At 46.4% G+C, this 19,263-nt stretch overlaps 1 protein-coding gene across 5 annotated transcripts in view; it reads left to right on the forward strand.

The window, feature by feature from the left end:
* Window positions 1-19,263, forward strand: part of SNX18 (sorting nexin 18) — a 294,655-nt gene that overhangs the window by 224,406 nt on the left and 50,986 nt on the right. For all 5 annotated transcript variants that reach the window (XR_016220187.1, XR_016220185.1, XR_016220186.1 and 2 more), the window contains exon 4: window positions 17,802-17,881. The gene's annotated coding sequence lies outside the window, so the exon portion shown is untranslated. The remainder of the gene's footprint in view (window positions 1-17,801; window positions 17,882-19,263) is intronic.

The raw sequence follows: 19,263 nt of genomic DNA on the forward strand, positions 1-19,263 counted from the left end.
TGAATCAGACCTGTGTCCCATGGAGAAGAGCTCTGGGGTTGAGCTGCCTGTGGACCTGTGTGGGCAATGTTGGACAGTCCTGGGCAGGACTGCTGTCACTCTTACAGGTAGCATAGATAAAGGCATAGTTTTCACATTAATTAAATGTTTCATATGGCATATGCTTACACACATCTAGCATATGGAAAATGCTCAATTAACTATTGCCTTTTATATTCATTACTTTATTTCAGTCCTTGCAATGGTCCTACCATGTGGCCACTATTATTTTCATTTTATGGATGGCAGCAAGAAGTCAGGCCACCTTCTCATGGTGATGTGTGGCAGATGCTAATCCATCACATGGTACTTATTCAACAGAATGAGTCTTGAAAGGGTAACCAGGAAGACTTATGCCAGCCTCAAGAAATTTGTCTTGCTTTAAGTATTCCTCTTGTTTTCAATCTTTGCTGTGCAATTTAAAGTTGATTCTGAAGTTAAAACACAAATGATATGGCAGTCTTTATTTTATAGTAAAATAAATGTAATTTTATCTCATTTTTTAAAATAAGATTTATTTATTTTATTTGAAAGGCAGAGTTACAGAGTGGCAGAGGCAGAGAGAGAGAGAGGTCTTCCATCCTCTGGTTCACTCCCTAGATGACCACAACAGCCGGAGCTGTGCTAATCCAAGGCCAGGAGCCAGGAACTTCTTATAGGTCTCCCATAGGGTTGCAGGAGCCCAAGGACTTAGGCCATCTTCCGCTGCTTTTCCAAGGCCATAGCAGAGAGCTGGATCAGAAGTGGAGCAGCCAGAGTTGGAACCGGCAACCATATAGAATGCCAGTACTGTGGGCTGTGGCTTTACCTGCTATACCATAGTGCCGGCCCCTTAATCTCATATTCTTGACCTTGCTTTTGCTTTGAGTCTTCTTAGTTTTCAAGGAATTATAAGAAATGAGTTGTGTAATTTTTCAAGACTTATTTATTTGTTAAAGAACTGAATCATGGTTGTTAAATCAGGAAATTCTTGTCAAACTACAAGGAAAGTGAACATGTATACGAAATGGTAAAAAAAAAAAATGGTTATGAAAACATCTCTACCGGGAAGGCAAAATTCTTAGGGGAAAACATGAAGATTTTTTAGAGATTTGGGTTAACTTGCAAATAAACATTTATTTTCTGTGTTCTCTTTCCCTCCCACACAATAGTCCTTTAAATCTTGGCACTCATGGTCCTGAAATATTCTTTTTTTTTTTTTTTTTTTTTTTTTTTTTTGACAGGCAGAGTGGACAGTGAGAGAGAGAGACAGAGAGAGAAAGGTCTTCCTTTGCCGCTGGTTCACCCTCCAATGGCCGCCGCTGCAGCCGGCGCACCGCGCTGATCCTGGCAGGAGCCAGGAGCCAGGTGCTTTTCCTGGTCTCCCATGGGGTGCAGGGCCCAAGCACCTGGGCCATCCTCCACTGCACTCCCTGGCCATAGCAGAGAGCTGGCCTGGAAGAGGGGCAACCGGGACAGAATCCGGCGCCCCAACCGGGACTAGAACCCGGTGTGCCGGCGCCGCAAGGTGGAGGATTAGCCTATTGAGCCACGGCGCCGGCTCTGAAATATTCTGACTTCTACTTAATGTTCTCCAAAAGAGGTGCACCTTGGGTTTGCCACACTTTCCAGATGCCCAAACTTGAAGCCATCATTTACCAACTCGTCGTCACCACTCTTTGTACCCACTGCTCCAGTCAGTTAGCAAAGCCTCTGACAGTCTCCCTTAGTACACTTTCCTGTACTCATTCCATTCCTGAGCCACCACCCAGCAGGGTCCATTTTAGAGAAACAAATGCTTTCCTTTACAAATTGGTCTTTCTGCTTCTAGCATTAGTTTCTTTTCTCCACACCCTCCCCATCTCATCTCCCATGGCAAGAGAAAGCAGTTGTAGGATTTAGTCCTCATTCAGATTTTTCTGGACAATGGCAGTGGTAGGTTAAGGGCTCAAGAGCTTTAGAGTATGGGTAAGAGCATGTCGGGGCCGGCGCCGCGGCTCACTAGGCTAATCCTCCGCCTAGCGGCGCTGGCACACCGGGTTCTAGTCCCGGTCGGGGCGCCGGATTCTGTCCCGGTTGCCCCTCTTCCAGGCCAGCCCTCTGCTGTGGCCAGGGAGTGCAGTGGAGGATGGCCCAAGTGCTTGGGCCCTGCACCCCATGGGAGACCAGGAAAAGCACCTGGCTCCTGCCATCAGATCAGCGCGGTGCGCCAGCCGCAGCGCGCCGGCCGCGGCGGCCATTGGAGAGTGAACCAACGGCAAAGGAAGACCTTTCTCTCTGTCTCTCTCTCTCACTGTCCACTCTGCCTGTCAAAAAAAAAAGAGCATGTCGGATGAATCCAGGCTAGTCTAGGGATGAGGCCAGGAGGCTCTGGAAGAAAATCAAAGAGAATGAAAGCCTAATGATCTCTATGAGGCTGAGGATCAAGACCATGAAGAGCAGAGAGGGCTGAAGATATCAGTTCTGTCTGAGGGTGAGCAGCAGATAGAGTTCAGGGGTGGAGCAGTTCTGAGTGGTGGTGAGAGCCAGGGAGTGTAGGTGGGATCAAGTGTGGATGGGGTGGAGTATAGTGGTAGCCAGTGAACTTGAGGAGGCCCAGGAACTGGAAGCAGAGTGAAGCATGAGTCACCCTGATGGGCACCGACATTGTCAAGGGTGAAGGCACAAATTTGTGCTAAAGCACAATGAACTGAGTGAGTGTTGAAGATGGCCCTGAACCCAGCAGTAGAGGAGGCAGTGGGAAGGCTGGCTCTCTGGCTCGCATTTCAAAGGAGCTCAGAAAGTTATCCCACTTAAGAAGGTCAACTCCTAGCCCCTAAGTGCCTCACGGGGCCGAGGGAGGGTGCCGCTACCAGGGCTGTGTGAAGGGGTGGGCCACAGGAACCTGTGGGAGGAAGCTGGGGAGAAAGGCCTCAGCCTCACTCCTCTGCCTCCATTCACCGTGGCGCAGACTCTGCATCAGCTGAGTGCAGCAGAAGCAGGGGGTGAGGGAGCCTCCCTGGCCACCCAGCAGGGGGAAGGCAGAGGTGTGGGGAGCAATGAGGCAGGGACACATGGAAGACAACCAGCAGGTTGTCTTTGCTGCTAGGCCTCCTGTAGTCACCCCTGTCATCTCCTCTGTTCTCTTCTTATCCAGGGAATGGCAATGGGAACTTCAGAGTGTTCATCTTCCCCAGGCACTGCAATACAATGGGTCATAACAGTTCAGCAAACACGTAGCATGGCTCAGGCACTGGAGTAAGCTCATTCATAGATTAATGTACTTACTCTTCACAGCAAAACTGTGATGTAGGTCAACATTAATTTCCAGAGATTTATTTTTAAAACTGCGCCAACAACATCCCCTTGTGTCCCTGAGTTTACTGCTCGAATTCTTGACAAATTGAAACCTCTCATGGATGTGGATGAAGAAATTCAGAATCATGTCCTGGAAGAAAATGGAATTGGTGAAGAAGATGAACGAACTCAGGGCATTAAATTCTTTTTTTTTTTTTTTTTTTTTTTGACAGGCAGAGTGGACAGTGAGAGAGAGAGACAGAGAGAAAGGTCTTCCTTTGCCGTTGGTTCACCCTCCAATGGCCGCCGCGGCCGGCGCACTGCGGCCGGCGCACCGCGCTGATCCGATGGCAGGAGCCAGGAGCCAGGTGCTTTTCCTGGTCTCCCATGGGGTGCAGGGCCCAAGCACCTGGGCCATCCTCCACTGCACTCCCGGGCCACAGCAGAGAGCTGGCCTGGAAGAGGGGCAACCGGGACAGAATCCGGCGCCCCGACCGGGACTAGAACCCGGTGTGCCGGCGCCGCTAGGCGGAGGATTAGCCTAGTGAGCCGCGGCGCCGGCCCAGGGCATTAAATTCTTAAAAACCATATTGAAATGGCTGATGGCAAGTGCTGGACGATCATTCTCTACAGCTGTCACAGAGCAACTTCAGCTTCTACCTTTGTTTTTTAAGATTGCTCCAGTGGAAAATGACAATAGCTATGATGAGCTGAAGAGAGATGCAAAGTTATGTTTATCACTAATGTCTCAGGGGTTGCTTTACCCTCATCAAGTGCCTTTGGTACTTCAGGTGCTAAAACAAACAGCAAGGAGCAGTTCATGGCATGCAAGATACACAGTACTGACCTACCTCCAGACCATGGTATTTTATAACCTCTTTATTTTCCTAAACAATGAAGATGCAGTTAAAGACATCAGGTGGCTGATCATAAGTCTTTTGGAGGATGAACAACTAGAGGTTCGGGAAATGGCCGCTACCACCTTAAGTGGTCTGTTACAGTGTAATTTCCTTACCATGGACAGTCCTATGCAGATTCATTTTGAGCAACTTTGCAAAACAAAACTACCTAAGAAAAGAAAGCGAGACCCTGGTTCTGTAGGAGATACCATCCCTTCTGCAGAGTTGGTCAAACACCATGCCGGGGTGTTAGGACTTGGTGCATGTGTTCTTTCCAGTCCTTATAATGTTCCCACCTGGATGCCCCAGCTGCTTATGAATCTCAGTGCACATCTGAATGACCCTCAGCCTATTGAGATGACTGTAAAAAAGACCTTATCCAATTTCCGAAGGACACACCATGACAACTGGCAAGAACACAAACAGCAGTTCACTGATGACCAGCTGCTAGTTCTCACTGATCTCCTTGTGTCACCATGCTATTATGCGTAGAAGGATGACTAGTCCTCACTTCAGGCTCTTCTCATCAAAAATTCCAGATCCTCAGGTACCATCTGTGGTGGCTCTCAGCAGGCTTGAAAACTCTGCCTCTTTTGAGCTCTCATCATTTTGGTGGTTTCTGTGTTTGGTCTCACTAGTCTGCGTTCCACAGGTTCTCAGCTGCCATTTTATTTCCTAATTTGTCTGGAAGTGTTTCCAGAATATTGATCACATTTCCTTTGAGGCATCAAAGTCACAAAGTTTCAGACTAGAAATTATTACTCAGTATGATCATGGCGTCCAAAACTAAACAAAATCTAAGAGCTCATGAAGAAACAGTTGATTGGAATGGAGACTATCCATCAGTAGTACAGGTCCTATCATTTCATTCATCTCAAATGATTTTGAATTCTTCCCAAACAGATGTTAGGTGTAGATGGTAGTAGGGCTATGGGCCATAAATCTGAAGCCTTGGGTCTGGAGAACCATGAAGAGAGAAGGAAAAGAGGACAAGTCTTGAACCTAATAGTGGATACCTGACGGATTGCTTGACTAAGGCACAGGAGTGAAGTCTGTGTCTGCGCACTTCCCACAGACTGGAGTTTTTGGTGCTGAATAGAGCCAGTTGCTAAAAACTGGGGGTTTGGTGAATACATTTTTGATTGAGTGTTCTGTGTGTATACAATGTGTGATTTTGAAAATAAACAGCAACAACAATGAAAAAAAAAACAAGAATAAATAATAAATAAATAAAGCAAGAAGGATGACCAATTTGTCCATTTACTCAAGTAAGGCAGAAGAGTGTGTCCCTGCCACCCACAGGAGAGGTGGAGATTGAGTTCTAGGATCGTGGCTTCGACTTAGCCAAACTCCTACTGCTGCAGGCGTGAACCAGCAGATGGAAGATTCTCTCTCTCTCTCTCTCTCTCTCTCTCTCCTGCCCCCCTCTTTCAAATAAAGTGAAAGTAAATAAATGAAAATTGTATCAAAATTAAAGACAGCATTCAGGATAGGATCTTAGCATGTAATAAGTGCAGAAATAATGTTAGCCCTTCGGATGACTATACCTCTACATGGTTAATAGCCCTGGTCACATCAGTGTGTACAGGAAGTGTTGTCATTGCCACCTGGCATATGTAGAAAGCAAAGCTCTGAGAAAGCACCGCACGCGCCCGTCAGCAGGTCCTCCAATGCAGCCGGGCTCTTGGGGCATGGTTCAGGCTGCCTGTTTCCCCGGTGAAAGTCACTGCCACCTTTCAGTCTCCTCATCTTCCAACACTGACAGGCCGATATCCCACTTCCTGTGTGTTCATTCTGCCTGCAGTTCTTCCCAAGTCCCGAATGACTTTTTTTTAGGAGCAGAAAAGCTTGTTTGTTACCATGGAGGCTATCAACATTTCCTTATTTTGATCCTAATGGGGACTTAAATCTGCAACACCTGCAAAAATATTTTAATTAGTCTTGAGTTTGTATTTTATCGGGAAACAGTCAACGTGCCAGTCTAGCTGCCACTGCAGCAGATCTGAAGGAACTCTCTGCCTTGGAGCTTTGAGGACGGCCAGCCCTCTACCGCCATATTTCCTGGCATGAAATAAGATGACACACAACGCTCACTCAGGCTCGCCCTTTTAGCCACAGGACATTTTTTTTCCCCATCCATTGGGATCCTCTTAAAGTGCCCAGAATTGCCGCTTGCACAGCACATTAAACCCATCTGGATGTTTTAAGGTGTCAGCCTCCGCTAGCCAGGAGAAAATCAATTCCGGCTCTAGACTGCCACCAGGAGAAGTCTAGGAGTTCTGCCTTGGTACCAAGAGCAAGCACGCTGGATGGCATAGAAATGCCGCTTATATTCCAAAGGCTATCATTCTGGACAAGAGATTTACCTTCTCTGGTTTTGTTAGGGCAGCTAGGTAGATATTAGCCTATGTGTGTGTAAGAGGGTCCCAAGAAAATGAGAAATTTTAAAGAAAATAAATTTGTGTTCAGCGGGACAAGGAAACAAGCCCTGAACGCCGAGGAGCCGTTCCATGGAAAACAATTGCTCTGTGTGGTGACCCTGTTAACGGTGTTCAGCCCTCTCCCTGGGGACGGCTTAGGGGGACTCTTGCACCAAGGGGGTACTAGGTCCCATAACACTGCACGGACAAGGACCTGGGAGGATGTTCAGGAATTCCACATCCAGAAAACCGCCATCCAGTCATTTCCCAGATGAGGGAGCAGGGGGGAGAGGGGTAACAGTGGGAAGGAAACACACCCATGTGGATGAAAGCTCCCGTGTGAATGCAGATTGGGGTCTCCGCCCTTTCCTGAGATGCCCACCTGCTCTGTCGTTCTTTCTTCCCTCATTCAAAAAACCCAAACACCTACTTAGGCGGTAGTGATCCAAACCATGTTAGACCTGAGTTTTGCCGTGAGAACGAGGATCTTGAACCAGTTGATGGCGAAGCTGCTTCAAAATGCACCTGTTGACAGGGAGAAGCTTTGCTGAGTGGAACTGAGTGGGAGGGTTCTTTCTCTTGCTCACATGTGAATTTCCCTGGGGCCTGGTCTTGCCCTGGGAGTGGTAGGGAAATAGCAGTGGTTACTTTGAGGATGCTGTCAGTAGTCGTTTTGGCCTTTGAACCTTGCCCTGTACTCTGAACCCTCCCTCCTCCTTTGCTTAGTTGCTGGACAATGCTACTGCAGAAACTCCTCTGTTAAGAAAGCAAAAGTCTAAACGCAGCTGTCCCAAAGCCATTTGAAGACATAAGCAAGGTCCCCAGGCCTTGTTCCTGAACGGCTCGTCCCCCTAGATGGAGGTACTTAAGATCACATCGGCTTTCATTAAAATGGTAGCACATTTCCAACAGGCTGCAGTTTGCCGGCGGGACATCTGAAACGGGTGCAGAATGAAAGAGTGCCGCACGCAGCTGCATCTGCTTCAAATTATGTTTTCCAAAAGACAAAAATACAGCCCTATAAGTCTAAAAATACTTCTTAGTTGTTAGCCAAAACTGCATTTATTCTTGGATTCATAAAAATGCAGGCCATGTGAAATATGTGGGGGCCATGCACTCTCATAAAAAAATTGACCAAAGGAAAGAAAAAGTTAAAATAAACCTTAAAAATCCTGTATTGAAAGGAAAGGAGAAGATGGAAACGGTGAGGCTTTGGAATGGAACTGGGAAGCAGAACAGGAAGCATTGCTCTTAGTGCAAAGAAAAAGCATCTAGAACCAGACTCATCCCCACTTCATCCCCAGGAAGGGCCGAGCAACCATGGACCAGGTTCCTGTTCCTGCCATGTTGGGGCGATGTGTAAAGTCAGGGGTAAAGACTTGTCCCAACCTAAAACCTTGGCATTATGGGTTGTGTGCAGCAGTTCTCAAAGTGGCTGTGATGAGGAACCAGCTTAGCTTTTGATTCTTCAATCCACAGTAGGCCAACATTTTTATAAAATTCAATACTGTTAAATTACTAAAAAATGGATATAAAATGAGCCCTATTTCTGAACTAGACTCAACAGACAAGAAAGTAAACTTATCTTTCAAAATTATAATTAGAACAAATATGGGGAAAAGAAGAATTGCTATAAAATTTCCAAATGTACAGTCTTAATATCTGTACTTAGTTCTTTTTTTAGTTTTATTTATTTATTTTTACTTATTTCAAAAACAGAGAGAGAGAGAGAGAGAGAGAGATCTTCCATTCACTGGTTCACTCCCCAAATGCCTGCAGTATCCAAGATTGAGCCAGGCTGAAGCCAGAAGCCCAGAACTCCATCTAGGTCTCCCCAGTGGGTAGCAGGGACCTAAGCTCTTGAATTATCAGGTGTTGCCTCCAAGGGTTGCATTGGTAGGTAGCTGGAATCGGGAGCCGAGGACTCAGACCCTTGCACTCCAGTAGCATAACCACTGCATCATCCCTCTGTGTTCTTATTTCAGCATGGATAAATACTGTCAGTGGAACACACTTTGAATAATACTGGTATATCCAAGAATGTGGATCTGAAAGCGTTGCTGTCTGATTCCTCCACTTGCAAATTGTGTACAATTGGCCATATTTCTTGTCCATTGTCTCTGATGCCTTATCTGCAAAGTGAGGTAATACATTTTTCTACTTTTCAGAAGATTTATTGGAGAGAGAGAGAGAGAGAGAGAATCTTCCTTCTGCTGGTTCACTCCCAAAATGGCCACAATGGTGTTGGTGGGTCCATGTCAAAGCCAGGACTCCAGAACTCCATCCAGGTCTCCCATGCAGCTGGCGGGGTCAGCATCCGCTGCTTTCCTAGGTGCATTATCAGAAAGCTAGATCAGAAGCAAAGGATCTGGGACTTGAACTGGCACTCTGATGTGAGAAGCTGGCATCGCAGGTGGAGGTTTGACCTGCTGTGGCAACTTACCACAGGACAAGAAAGGAAAGAGTAAAAATGCTGGAAGACAGTCAACCAGTGCTGGAAGAGCAAGCCTTCCACCTAGCACCTGAGTTCCTTTCCCATTGCCACTGTAACAAATTGCCACAAATTAGTCACAACACAAATGTATTCTTTCAGAGCTCTAGAGGTCAGAATGCCAGAGCAGGTTTCCCTGGGCTCAAATCCAAGTGTGTGGCAAGGCTGCGTTCCTCTGAAGGCTCTCCCTTCCCTTTCCACCCCTCAGTTTGTGAATCTCCATCTTCAAAGCTCTTTCCCTGCCTTTTTTTTAAAGATGTATTTATTTATTTGAAAGGCAGAATTAGAGAGAGAGAGGAAGAAACAGAGAAAGAGAGATCTTCCATATATTGGTCCATTCTCCAAATGGCCAAAGTGGCCAGGACTGGGCCAGGCCAAAGTCTCCCACGTGGGCGGCAGGAGCCCAAGCACTTGGGTCTTCCCAGGTGCATTAGCAGGGAGCTGGATTAGAAGTGGGGCAGCTGGGACTTCAACCAGGGCCCAGATGCCGGCATTACCCACTGTGCCACCACATCAGCCCCCACTCTGACTTTGACCTGACTTCTCTTTCTGTCTCCTTCTCCTGGTTTAAAGGACCTTTGTGATTATATGAGGTTCACCTGTAAACCAGGAGCATGCCTTAAAGCCACTTGATTAGCAACCTTAATTCTATCTGCAACCTTAATTCTCCTTTGCCACATGGCCAACATCACATATTCATAGTCACACTGAACAGATTCAAATTCCAGGGGATTTAGCTAGGCAGGCATCTCTTTGGGAAGCCGTTATTCTGGTTACCCCACTGCCTGATACCATTCACTCAACGAATGTTTATTGAGCACTCCCTCCAGGCAAGGTAAGGTGCCGCAAGGTGGAGGTTGGAGGTGGGCTCTGAGTTCAGGGAGTTTGCAGGTGTTAGCAAAGATCAACATCACACAAGTCACCAATCGGTACTAAAGAGGGGAAGTGTTAAGTATCATGAGTGCCCAGTACCTGGGGGCCTGGTAGGACTTCCTCTCCCTTCCCTTCCCAGGCAGTCAGGCCACTCTGTCTCAGGGTGAGGGGTAATGTGGCCAAGAGATGTGTGTTAGTCCATTTTCTCCTACTATAATGAACTATCTGAAGCTGAGTAACTTTATAAAGAAATGAGATATATTTAGCTCCCAGTTCTGGAGGTTCAAGTGCATGACACTGGCGTCTGCTTGGCTCTGGGAAAGCCCTCCTGACAGATGGCACTACAACGGTGGGGGTGTGTGCAGGAGTGAGTCATCATACCACCAGACAGGAAGCCACAGAGCTTAAGGCTCCCCCTTAAATGGAACAACGCACTCTTCAGGGAACTAAGTCAGGGTCCCAGGGGGACTGCCTTAATCCAGTGACCAAAAGATCTCCCACTATGCCCATCTTTTCTTTTTAAAGAGTTACTTATTGGGGCCGGTGCTGTTGTGTATCTGGTAAAGCTGCCGCCTGCAGTGCTGGCATCCCATGTGGGTGCCGGTTCTAGTCCCAGCTGTTCCACTTCTGATCTGGCTCTCTGCTTTAGCCTGGCAGGGCAATGGAAGATGGCCCAGGTCCTTGGGCCCCTGCACCCACTTGGGAGACTCAGAGGAAGTTCCTGGCTCCTGGCTTCAGATCAGTACAGCTCTGGCCATTGTGGCCATCTGGGGAGTGAACCAGTGGACGGAAGACCTCTCTCTCTGCTTCTGCCTCTCTGTAACTCTGCCTTTCAAATAAATAACTAAATAAAATATTTTATAAAAGAGTTACTTATTTATTTGAAAGTTTTCAAGACATATATCTAATGCATCACAGTATTCAGGGATGAAGGTCTTACTTTCCAGTCACTGGGAGTGCCACAGGCAGAAACACCCCCTGCCATGATTGCTGTAACTGATTACAGCAGGCTTTGCTGAGGTCACACCCATTGCATCAGACAATCCTTATCCAGTAATTGACCAGTTGGAGTTATAAAGACAGCCCCTTTTGCTGCAACTCTAACTCTGTAAGGTCATCCTGGTCTGAGTCTTCCATTAGAGTATATAACAGCTCAACCTCTTCATCTACCCAATCCTACTTCCTTCTTATCTGCAAAAAAGCATTTCCCAGTACATTTTCTGAAAAAATTCCATTCTAGAGTGTGTTTCCTTTGGAAAACAAATTGTGATTGTTGGTACCAGGGGTGGCCGGAGAAAAAACAAAAACTGAGATGGATTTTGGAATAGAATCACCCCACATCCCCTTGGTAAAGAAAACTGCATTGCTAATGGTAGGTGAGCAACAGATAGTTGCTGGCAATAGGTAGCAATGCAATTGTTAAAACCTTCAGCTTATGTAAATGGTTGTAAAGGAATTTGTGATATGTATCCAGTCTTTGAGAAATATGAAGGAAATAATACTTACAAGGACAATGGATCTGGATGGCTATTGGTAGACTGAATTGGTATTCTGAGAGTGATTAACTGATAATGATACTATAAAAGTGAAGGCCACAGAGACCCTCTTTGAGTGCAGTAAGAAATATCATTTCTTACAGTGTGAAGACTGCAGAAATGGAGAAGCAGCTCTAGGAATTATTTGACATGCTTGTCAAGCCCCAAGGATGGTTATGCTCCCAAGCAAGGCAGTGGACTTTCCCAAAAGAACAGGTCTTAGACACATGAGACCATGGCGTCTAGATTGATGTTCCCCAAAATATTGACTGTCCATATTTCTCTTAACCATCTGACCCTGTAAAAGTGGCCATTCCTCCCTACTAAGGGACATATAAACCAATAAATACAGCTGTCGTAACATAATCACACTCCAGCTTTACATAGCACATTCATCCCAGCATCCCACTTCTCTAGACATTTTAATTCCCCTTTCACTGTGTGCCATGGCAATCTCTGGTCTTCTCACCTCATCTGGTTGGGCCACCTCCTTTACCACTCCAGTAGGAGTGAGCCTCGCTTGCACTCGTTTCTGGAGGGAGAACTCCCAAGTCAGTTAACTCCCCCTCATCCACCTTTATATTTCACCCGTTGTAGAGGTGGGGGTCATCATATCTCCATTTAATTTCTGACTGTCCCTTACAGAAACCAGGCAGATACTGGAAGATGACAGATTAGTGCAAACTCAACTAAGTAGTAGCCCCAGTAGCAGCTGCTGTGACAGCTAGTGTAGACTAACATGTATCAGGCTCATATATGGGGCCATTAAGTTAGCAAATGCGTTCTTTTGTATCCCTATAAGAAAAGAAAATTAGATGCTTCACATTCATCAGAATATATCAGTAACATTGTATAAATTTGGTATCTTGCTCCAGGTCCTTTGGCTTGTCCTTGTCCTAGCTGTTGTGGGCATTCGAGGAGTAAACCAGCAGATGGAAGATTTCTCTCTGTCTGTCCATCTCTCTGCCCTTCAAATAAAATATAAACAAATAAATAAAAATGTTTAAATTACATATTGCCTGAAAAGACCTTGGAACCTCCAAAGACTGTATAATGGCCTCTTTTGATGGCATCATATCAATCAGACTTGATGACTGCCAAGTGACTGGCTCATTGGAGATTGTGGTAGGACACATGCATTCCATCAAAGGTGAATTAAACATTTTGAAGATTCAGGGAGTGCCACATGAACAGTAAACATTTTAGGTAATACTAGTCTGAGGAAAGTTGGGACATCTCCAAACTAAAGCAAAAATTAATACTTCCTGCATCCCCAGCCATGAAGAAGAAAACTACAACATGTGATAGGCCACCTTGCCTTGGAATACCATTCCAACCTGTACAGTGGGTGACATGAAAGACTACCAGCAATGAGTAGGGTCAGACTATGGAGTAGATTCAAGATGCAGTGCCTGAGCTCTATGTTGATGCCCACCAAGTGATAAAATTGAATGGAACCAATAACAATCCGTCACACAGTGGAAGTGCTATATCCAGGACTGAGCCACAGGTAGGACAGGCAAGGTGTATAGATAAGAACCCAGACCCCCATGTCACCCATTACTCTTACACCAAGACCTCTTTCTCAGCTCACACCTATGGCCACCTTTTATGGTCAATTCATGGAGCAAGAAAAAGGCTGAGCTGATTCACAATGTTTCAGCTCCGAATGTGTGGTGAGTGATAGTGGATAGTCATGTCACTCTGAAAATGATTGCAGCTGCCCTACAGCTCCATTCATGGGTGACCTTGAAAGACAATGGTGAGGGAAAATCATCCCAATGAGCAGTGCAATGCAGTATGCCCTCTTTGTAGAAAAAGCAGCAACTTGAGGCCGGCGCTGTGGTGCATGGGTTAATGCCCTGGCCTGCAGTGCCAGCATCCCATATGGGCACCAGTTCGAGACCCGGCTGCTCTACTTTTGATCCAGCTCTCTGCTGTGACCTGGGAAAGCAGTGGAAGATGGCCCAAGTCCTTGGGCTCCTGTACCTGCGTGAGAGACCCGGAAGAAGCTCCTGATTCCTGGCTTTGGATTGGTGCAGCTCCAGCCGCTTTGACCAATTGGGGAGTGAACCAGCAGATGGAAGACCCCTCTCTCTCTCTCTCTCTCTCTCTGTGTGTGTGTGTGTCTGTCTGTCTCTCTCTCTCTCTTCCCTCTGTGTAACTCTGACTTTCAAATAAATAAATCTTAAAAAAAAGAAGAAGAAGAAGAACAGTAACTTGAGATTTGTGCTTACATGGAGCTATGAGAGGAATGAGTGACTTGCTCAGCTCAGCAAGGGTCTAGAGAGAAAGGCTGGACATTTGGAACAAGAAGGTCTGGAAATATGCTCTCAGCTTGTGGCAGGCAGAATAATGGCCTCCAGAGTGTCCCATTCCCCAATCCCTGCAGCCTGTATGACAAAATGAACTTTGCAGAAGTGATTAAGGTTTTTATTTTTTATTTTTATTTTTTTTTGACAGGTAGAGTTATAGACAGTGAGAGAGAGAGATAGAGAGAGAGGTCTTCCTTTACCGTTGGTTCACCCTCCAATGGCCACTGCGGCTGGCGCGCCATGGCCGGCGCACCACACTGATCCGAAGCCAGGAGCCAGGTGCTTCTCCTGGTCTCCCATGCAGGCACAGGGCCCAAGGACATGGGCCATCCTCCACTGCACTCCTGGTCCACAGCAGAGAGCTGGCCTGGAAGAGGAGCAACCAGGACTAGAACCCAGCGCCCATATGGGATGCCGGCACCGCAGGCGGAGGATTAACAAAGTGAGCCATGGCACCGGCCTGTGATTAAGGTTTTTGATCTTGAGATGGTTTATTCAGATGGACACAATTTCATCATACATGTCCTTACAAGTATCGACCCTTCCCAGGCTTCTGTGAGGGAGGATACGGCAACAGAAGGGCCAGAGAGACTACAGCTTGGGAAGCCCTTGATGTCCTGTGCTGACTCTTAATGTAGAGAACCGTGTACAAGGACCGAGAGGAGCCTCTTGGATTGACAGTCCACTGGAGCTGACTACCAACAAGGAAGTGGACACTTCAGTCCTAAGGCAACATGGAACTCAATTTTGCCAATGCCTGAATGAGCAAGGAAGTGGATTCTCTCCCAGGGCCTCCAGAAAGGAGCATAGCCCCTTGATGATTTGATTGTAGTCTGGTGAGGCCCATACTGAACTTGTGATCTACGGAGCTGTGAGATGACAAATGTGTGTTGTTCTAAGCCATAAAGTTTGTGGAAATGTGTAATGTCAGCAATGGGAAATGAACACATGGATAGACATGTAGGTCTGTGTTTGTCTTAGCCGACTTTAAGAAAGCTGTGGATGAGATCACTGTTAGCTTCTCCTTCATGCATTACTCCACTCAGCTACATTCAGCTCTCCTGGGCATTTAGTTGACTTAGAGCTTCTCATAAAGTAGAATTTGGTTCCTGCTCTCAAGAAACTGATACCTTGGTAGGAAACGTAAATGTTTGGTAATGTCACAAGTAGCATGTAGCACATGTTATTACAGAGAGGGGAGGCCGAGCAGGAGAGAAGGAACACAAGAAAGGAGGAGGAAAAAGGGAGAGGATAAAGGAGCTAGATATAATGATAAAGCAGAGAAAGAAAAATCATCAAGCAAATGTTTATACTGAAGAGATAATAGAGGCTGGCACCACGGCTTACTAGGTTAATCCTCCGCCTTGCGGCACAAGCACACTGGGTTCTAGTCCTGGTCGGGGTGCCAGATTCTGTCCTGGTTGCCCCTCTTCCAGGCCAGCTCTCTGCTGTGGCCAGGGAGTGCAGTGGAGGATGGCCCAAGTGCTTGGGCCCTGCACCCCATGGGAGACCAGGACAAGTACCTGGCTCCTGCCATCAGATCAGCGCGGTGCGCCGGCCGCAGCGCGCCGGCCGCGGTGGCCATTGGAGGGTGAACCAACGGCAAAGGAAGACCTTTCTCTCTGTCTCTCTCTCTCACACTGTCCACTCTGCCTGTCAAAAAAAAAAAAAAAAAAAAAAAAGAGAGAGAGAGATAATAGAAACCACAAAGGATATTCTTATAGTTATTTTTTGGAGGAGATAACCTATCCCTCTTTAAAGATTCCCAAAATATAGTATACCTAGACAAAGAAATATTATTAAGGGCCGGCGCTGTGGCACAGCAGGTTAATGCCCTGGCCTGAAGCGCTGGCATCCCATATGGGCGCCAGTTCGAGCCCCACCTGCTCCACTTCTGATCCAGCTCTCTGCTATGGCCTGGGAAAGCAGTAGAAGATGGCCCAAGTCCTTGGGCCCCTGCACCCACGTGAGAGACCTAGAAGAAGCTCCTGGCTCCTGGCTTCAGATTGGCACAGCTCCGGCCGTTGTGGCCACCTGGGGAGTGAACCAACGGATGGAAGACCTCTCTCTCTGTTTCTACCTCTCTCTGTGTAACGGTGACTTTCAAATAAATAAATAAATCTTAAAAAAATATTATTCAGCTTCTGTAAAGAAGGACAGTCTGATCCCTGCTATAAGATGGATGGACCTTGAAGACCTTATAACTAAGTGATATAAACCAATCACAAAAGGACAAATATTGTATGATTCCATTGATGTGAGGTGCTTAGAGGAGTCAAATTCACGGAAGCTAAAAGTAGAATGGCAGTCACCAGGGGCTGGAAGGAGGAGGGCATGGAGAGTTATTGTTTAATGAGTACAGAATCTCAGTTTTACAAAAAATGAAGAGTTCTAGAGGTGGACAGTAATGATAACTACATACAGTATACATTTTCTCAATGCCACTAAAATATATGTGTAACATTGGTTAAAGTGGTAAATTTTATGTTATGTGAATGTTACCACACACACATTTTTAAAAAGCCTACTATTTAAATAGACAAAAAACTCACCAAGGACAGGCATTTGGCCTAATAGTTGCTACACTGGTTAGGTGGCCCATGTTCCCTATGGGAGTACCTGGGTTTAATCCCTGGTTTCAGCTCCTAGTTCCAGCTTCCTGATAATGCAGACCCTGTAGGGGGCAATTTTCCTACCACATGGAAAGAGTCTAAATGCAGAACTAAGATGAGGTCAAAATGAGATCAGAAGAGAGTTTGTTGGCACGTTGCTGTGCCTCCCGCTTCGGCACAGTGGCTGGCGCAGATCTACTCAGTGCCTAAACCAAGTCTTAGCAACTAGAGCACATTCAAGTGTGGATAATACCATTCCGGATTAGCGCTCAAAATAGTGATGGCACTTCCTGCCTGTGTTCCTTCCCTTGAGTGAGTTGTGCTAGTCTATATCCATCCCTGATCGTTGGCCCATCTACCCGTCTACCCAACTTCTTGGGCTGAGGCTTCCTCTTCTCTCTCACCCCAGATGGGTATCATCTCGGCAGCTGGTGTACAACTGCTTTTATTCACTAGTGCTATAGACCAGGGTAGTTTTCCTGGAAATAACAGCTCTATGCCATTTTTCTACAAATGAGGTGTGTTTTCTAGTATACTGCGCTACTTCCTGGTTCCATATCCTCCAGTCTTTTTAAACTGGCCATATCTTGAGGTGCGTGCTGCAGGTCACCAATTAAAAGAAAGTTCCTTCTTTTAATGATTTTAGAGTTCCTCCCTCAGGGGTGGTTCTGACACATATCCCAGCTGAGAAAACCAGAAAGCACATGGACCACCTGCATGAGAATCACTGTAGAACGTTCAAAACTGTACAAATCTGGGGTGGGCATTTGACATAGTGGTTAAGACACCTGTTTCCCACATTGGATTTGGAATTGATACCCAGCTCCAGTTCCTGACTCCAACATCCTACTAATACAGACCTTGGGAGACAGCAGTGATGGCCTGATGGCTCAAGTAACTGGACTCTCACATGGGAAACTCAAATTGAGTTTCACCTTCCTTCCCACCCAGCCCACGCTATTGTGAGCTTTTATGGAGTCAACCAGTGGATGGGAGCATTCTCTCTCTTCCTCTCCCCATTTCCCTCTCTCCCTCTCAAATAAATAAATGAAAAACAAAAGTAAATTTCACAAAGCTAAGTTGCGGTGGCCTCTTTCTGCAGAATCAGAACACTTGTCTTTGATGCATGGCATTTGTATTTCTAGGAAACATGACTGGTGATTCAGCACTACCCAAGAACCACTGGGATTTGCACATTCTCCTCCGCTCACATTTCCAACACCATTCTTGATATCAAACTCTTAGGAACGCAGTATAGAGGACTTCGAAGAGATTTCCCACCCCTCTACTTGGCTTCCAATGAAGGGAGCAGATGGCACCATTTATTCCAACCAAGAACAATGCTCTCCCTCTCTCCCACAGGAGCAGGTGTGGATATGGAGCTCTGGGAAGTCTGGATATTACCCAGCCAGTGAGGACGACGAGCTCTCTTAAGACCAGGGGTGAGTCTGGTTAACATTCTCCCTCTCTCTTGCCTCCCCAGAGTGAGCCTTCAGACTGATCCCTAACGTTCCACGTTCCGTTAAGAAGGGCGAAGAGGCATGTCAAAGTCTGAAGCAGAGGCGGCTCAGACAGAAGCAGCCCCACAGCCAATTTTCCAAGACTGGCAGAAAAGCCCTGAGCCAGCCGCTTCTGCTCTGGCCAGCCTAGGGCGGGGCAAGCATGGCAACTCCAGAGCAGGAACTGGAAGAGCGTTCATTCAAACTCCAGCCTTCATTTTAAGGTTTGACGGAAAAAGAGCCAAGTAGGGAATAAACAGTTTTTTATTACCCTCTGAATAAGGCCAGTGAAGCTGTGGGTTTAGGATGACTGCAGGGGGCCGTGGGCGTGCTGCAGTTCTGCAGGACAGTTTGCACAGCTGCAAAAGGGAGTTTTCTGTGCCCTTGGCCCAGTGTGCATAGAACCAGGCAAGGGTTTGATGTCAGTGGTGCATTTGAGCTTGGGGCAGATTCCATGCCCTCGTTGGGTACTCACAGAGCCCCCTCCTACTCCATCCTACCTTCCTGCTTCTCAGTCTGGGGACTTCTCTGAGGTGCTGGAGTTCTGGCTGTGAGAGAGGAACTGTGGCACGGGAAGGGGCTGGGATCGGAGAAACACTCCGGCGCACTGCAGGGCAGGCTTTGAGACAACGGACCAGACTTGGTGGTGACTACAATTTTGGCATACGACCTTTATTTCCATCTTTGCTCGGGGCTGATTTTGAAAGTTTCTCTTTCTTAAGTAGGAAGGTATTTGGGATGTGCAAAATCTGGTTACCATATTTTCTTGGCCTGGTTACTTCCAACCAGTTTCAAAAACCAACTTGGTTCTAATTCTGTCAATTCCTAGGCCTTCCAAAATTCCAGCTCCCTCTACTAAAATCCACATCTTGAGAAGCGAAGATTAATAGGTCAGAGACATTTACTTTTGAGTTTTCCAGATTTTTCATAGCAAATAGATTACCTTCCCTGGGATAATGTGAATCTAAGTTGGCAGTGCGCATGAAGGCAACAAGGAGCCATTCCCACACAATCCCATCAGCAGAATGATTAATACATTTGTTATCCTGGTCTCTTAGTTTTTTTTTTTTTAACTTTTATTTAATGAATATAAATTTCCAAAGTACAGCTTATGGAGTACAATGGCTCCCCCCCCATAACTTCCCTCCCATCCGCAACCCTCCCCTTTCCCTCTCCCTGCCCCCTTCCATTCACATCAAGATTCATTTTCAATTCTCTTTATATACAGAAGATCAGTTTAGCATACATTAAGTAAAGATTTCAACAGTTTGCACCCACATAGAAACACAAAGTGAAAAATACTGTTTGAGTACTAGTTATAGCAT

Source organism: Oryctolagus cuniculus, chromosome 14, assembly GCF_051225735.1.
Source record: "Oryctolagus cuniculus isolate XC-2025 breed Fujian yellow rabbit chromosome 14, ASM5122573v1, whole genome shotgun sequence".
NCBI classification, from domain to species: Eukaryota; Metazoa; Chordata; class Mammalia; order Lagomorpha; family Leporidae; genus Oryctolagus; species Oryctolagus cuniculus.